The 4,758-nt window shown below is 44.8% G+C and overlaps 1 long non-coding RNA gene across 1 annotated transcript; it reads right to left on the reverse strand.

Moving 5' to 3' along the window:
- Nucleotides 1-499: 499 nt before the first annotated feature.
- Nucleotides 500-2,889, reverse strand: LOC143841745 (uncharacterized). Its single transcript, XR_013232776.1, has 3 exons — nucleotides 2,765-2,889; nucleotides 2,277-2,350; nucleotides 500-629 (listed from the first exon to the last, which is right to left on the reverse strand). It is a non-coding gene; the product is annotated as an uncharacterized LOC143841745 (long non-coding RNA).
- Nucleotides 2,890-4,758: the final 1,869 nt, after the last annotated feature.

Genomic DNA, 4,758 nt, shown 5'->3' on the forward strand with positions numbered 1-4,758 from the left:
GTGGAATAGGCTGCCTAAGGAGGTGGTGAGCTCCCCCTCACTGGCAGTCTTCAAGCAAAGGTTGGATATACACTTTTCTTGGATGCGTTGGGCTGATCCTGCGTTGATCAGGGGATTGGACTAGATGGCCTGTATGGCCCCTTCCACCTCTATGATTCTATGATGCAGACCCCGGTCCTGTGAAACTCTCATCAGTATTCTCTACTTCCACTTCCAAAAGGTATTAAATAGCACTTTTCCCAAAATGAAAACTGTAACCATGATTTGTTCACACACTTAAGAATGTTTGATTTTAGAGTGTGTAAAACAAGTAGCACTCCTCAGAGTAGGGATGGGCACAAACTGGGAAAATGCGGTTTTGTTTATGGTTCGTGGCTACGGTTCATAGTTCACAATGAACTGTCACAAACTTTTAAGTCCCAAACAAACCAGTTTTTGTGAGGTTCGTGGATTGGTAGAATGGCCCCCAGCATGCTAGAGACACCATACTCACATGTGATCTCTGGATGACTCTCCTCCTGACCCTCCAATTTACAAGGTCTGATTTACAGCCCTGCAAAGAAGGTGCCTCCCCCAGGGGGACATGACAGGATTAGGTTCTGGAGGTTGAGGAGTTTGTAGAATGGATCCTGTGCAATATAGAGACATCGAGTCACAGGGAATCTTCTCATGCTCCTGTACATGCCCTCCAAGTTCTGCCTCCCCACATTTCTTTGGAGTTTGGTACATATTTAGATCCAGAGGAGGGGAAAACCTATTAAAATGTTCATTCCAAACCTCACAGAGAAAATGCAGTTCTTTACACGATGATCCATGCCCATCCTTACAGAGAAATCTGCCACCTGTGCCTCTGTCTCAGTTACTGATCTAGATATACTACATTTTGCATTGGGGTGAGAGATCTAATAACAACTGCAACTAGTAGAAAGAAGGAGCATGCAGAGCAATGACAGACACCCACTTCTACAGGTAGTTACTTCCTTTAAAATAGATTTATCTTAGGAAGCCTGCAGACCTGTTGTTCCCTAGCAGGTTGGGAATTACTGCCCTAAATGCCTAAGTTTCGGTCCCTTAACTTTTAACTTAAAATATTACGTGTATTTCATGACCGGCTTTTCTGATCTGTTTTGCTTTCATGTTCCTTTTGCACATCTTGCCTTCTTGATTTGTCTCTAATGAAGCCTTTCCTGCAGCAAGGGTTTGGCAAAGCAATCAGGAACAGACACTGTTAATTGTATCCATTTTGCAGGCTATATTATTCCCTAACATCTGCCCGAGTCCGGAAAGCTAACTTAATTAGATTGTTATTATTGGATGGTTCAAATACGGTTCCTTCCTGAACCATCCCTGTGTGCTGCGTAATTCCTAAAAATAAATATCTCCCATTAATTTGAACCTCCTTGGTATCACCACTTTGCAGTGCCAGCCACTCCTAGTATTCTCAAATGCAGTGATAAATATAGGACTGTTTATGTTCATTATGGATGCTTCTAAAATGACACCAAGAGCCAAAGGACATGTAACCCTTCAGTTCCATCAACGGGCCTTCAAGTATGTAAGCTGGTCTTCTAAATAAGCAGTGTGCAAAGGGGACTGTATGGGGCTGTTGTGGAAGAATTAAGCATTCCTCCCTTGTATCATTCAGCAATAGCCCCTTGTATTAGGCAGTTGCGTGTACATAAGAAACTGCTGATATGGGCATTCAAGCCCACATAGGTTCCCATCATTTGATGCAGCCAAAACAGCAGGTATGAAGATCTGTATTATGCATGTCTGCTGATTACACAAATTCTTGCCGAGCATGGGAAAACTGTGTCATCCATGTGGATCCATTGATGTTCACATTTTACAGTCATGTATAGAAGCTTATGCATGACTATGTACACGCACTGGGAATGTACATTGACAACCAATGTCTGTGTTACTTTGTGCGTTTTTCAGTACACAGTACCAGTTTCACACAAAGCCTTGTTGTGAACATGCAGAGGCCAAAGAACTCCCCTAAAATCAGTGCACAGAGCAGCTGGGATGGGGATGTGATGCCTGTGGTCACAGCAGCAGAGACGGGGGCAAGGCCAGTTGCAATGAGAAGGGGCAGGCAACTGGCCAAGGTTCAGGGGGCCTACCGCAGCCATGGTGAACTTGCTGCCATCTGTGCGGCCAGATCTCCCTCTTCATTTCCTTGCCCGGGGATTTGAGTGGCTGCTGTGATTCCCATGAAAGCCATGGAATAAAGCAGACCACTGAAGAGAGAAAAGCATCAACATCCCATTCACCTGCTCTTCCTGCTCCAGGAAGGATGTGGGACGATCTTGGGAGGAAAAACATCAGTCTTGCTTGTTCCTTCTTCCTACAAAGAAAATCAGCTGCAACATGAACTCGCAAAGTATGAGCAGGAATACTAATAGGGCTCTGTTCTGCTGCCTCGCCGAAAGTCAACAGCTGCTTAGTGTTCCCGGGAACAAGATAAGCAATGTGACATTTGTGGCCATTCACACGCATTGATTTGTTTTAGCTTATTGTGTTCTCAACAGGATTTCTTAGCGCTCGGGGACTGGAAATAAGCCCAAGGAATATTAGAACGATGACATTGCTAGAATGGGCTTAGAGGGGGGGGGGAGGGACTGGACATCACGTAAACAGATCGAGAGCTAATAGTTCTTCCCTAAAGTGGCTTTTGCTGACAAGAGAATTAGAACGAGACGGTCTTGGCAAGCTCCATGTTGTGTTAGCTGCATAAACTTTTGCTTTCCTCTGATACAACCTCTTTGCAGTTGGGTGGGATCTTCTTTCCACATTTCATGGACAGATCACTTCATACAGTTCCAAGCAGATGGGGATGGTGGTGGTGGTTTTGCCATTAAAGTCCAGTCTTTTTCTTCTTCTTTTGCACTGCAATATCACAGTAATGATTTATTATCTGTTTTTGTCAGGTGCTCAAGATGGCTTATGTTTTATTATCAGATCGTGTGCCTCTTTGCTGTGGCGTTCTTTTCTTTTCCGCTTATTTGGGAGGGGGGGGGGCGGCGGCAGGAACTTACTCATTCAGCAGCACCGATTCACAAGCCCTCTCTGTCACATTCTTCGCAGCATTAAGAATGGCACATTTCACAGGCAGGGCATATGCAGGAGAACCTGAAAGGAGAGGAGAACACAACCGCGCAAAATGGAATGGAACCAAGTGCGACAAACCGTCGCTCACACTGCTGAGCTCCCCCCCCCCTCCCCTAACTCCCCCTTTCCTCCCAGGTTCCAAATCTCCAGGAATTTCTCAAGACAGATTTAGCAAAATCTAGAGGTGTACAAAACAACCAACAGTATTTTCTGGGTTTGGATACATTGACCCTCAAAATATCAGTGTTTCCCAATATTCACACATCTCAATACCAGTATGGAATTTGGATTTTTTTTCTGACTCCATTATATCCCACGGGAACTATTCTAACCAAGTCCCCATTGGGCAGTGGTGGCCAAACTGTGGCTCGCCAGATGTCCATGGACTACAATTCCTATGAGCCTGCAGCATGTTGGCAGAGGCTCATGGGAATTGTAGTCCATGGGCATCTGGAGAGCTACTGTTTGGCTTCCCCTACCAGAAGGTATAATGGAGAATTGATCTGGGGGTATTTGGGCCTCTGTGAGGACTTTTTTTTAGGTAAAGGAACCATATTTGCAGCATAGTTGCTAGTGTCTGGTGTGGCTATCTGGCTTGGCCATTTTGGGTAGCCAAAAATATCAAAAATAAATCAGTCTGAGCCACAAGGGAGAGTGTTATATAAATGTAATAAAATAAAAATAAACAATATTTGTTCAGCTCAGATTAGCCATATGCACACCCTTAGTCTAAATAGCACCTCCTGGGACTGTTTGGGGTTTGAATAATGTGATAAGGGAAGATCTAACCCTTCTCTTTCGGTGTGGCTGTGGACCTGATCTAGTTCAGGTCTACACACACCTGGGGGATTTCAGAAAAAGTGACACATGGACATCCTCTGGGAAAACATAACGTGTAGTTAAGCTCTAAATTGACACTATCTTGCTTAAAACCTTTGTTCTTTCTGGCAAAAGTGGTCCTTGCCATATAGCCATCAGACATCATTTTATGGCCCCAAAGTAATTACACGAAGCATTTCCCTGCCTGCACCATCAGCCACCACTGACATGAGGTGGAGGTGAGAAAATGCATTACAAACTGACCTCCAAACTATACTCTCACCATTTCCACATGAGGAATCTGTCCCTGGACAGCCTCTGATTGCTGGTGGTTTTTAGAGCTCACTGCACATAATGTCATCTGCATCTTGAGGCTGTCCAGGGGCTCGTTTGAGTTTTGCCCAGATTGGCCACAGGATGAAGGAAATGGCAAAATGTGGATTTGCCACTTTTATCTCTCATCCCACCAGTGAGCAACCAAAGGCAAGCCCATATGGAGGGGAAAAGACGTGATAGTCTCTGTAGCATCCCGCTTTCACACTCACCCACTCCTCTCCATTTCCTGCTCTGAGTATTTTTTTTAATGGCGTGGTCTGCGTTGACTGCAAAGCTACATTGTCAAAGGTAAAATAAAATCTTTAAAGTGTCCATGGTCTTTTGTTTTACGGAGCTGGGGAATGAAAGGGGGAAGGGGTGGGTGGGTGAGTAATCAAGCAGCTTTCTCCCGATCAACTATGCATGCCCCTTGTTTTAAAGCCTTCCATTTACACAAAATGACTTTTTGGGCTCCAGTTTCCCATGTGCAGCCTCTCAAGAATCCACTCA

Source organism: Paroedura picta, chromosome 7 (assembly GCF_049243985.1).
Source record: "Paroedura picta isolate Pp20150507F chromosome 7, Ppicta_v3.0, whole genome shotgun sequence".
Classification (NCBI taxonomy): domain Eukaryota; kingdom Metazoa; phylum Chordata; class Lepidosauria; order Squamata; family Gekkonidae; genus Paroedura; species Paroedura picta.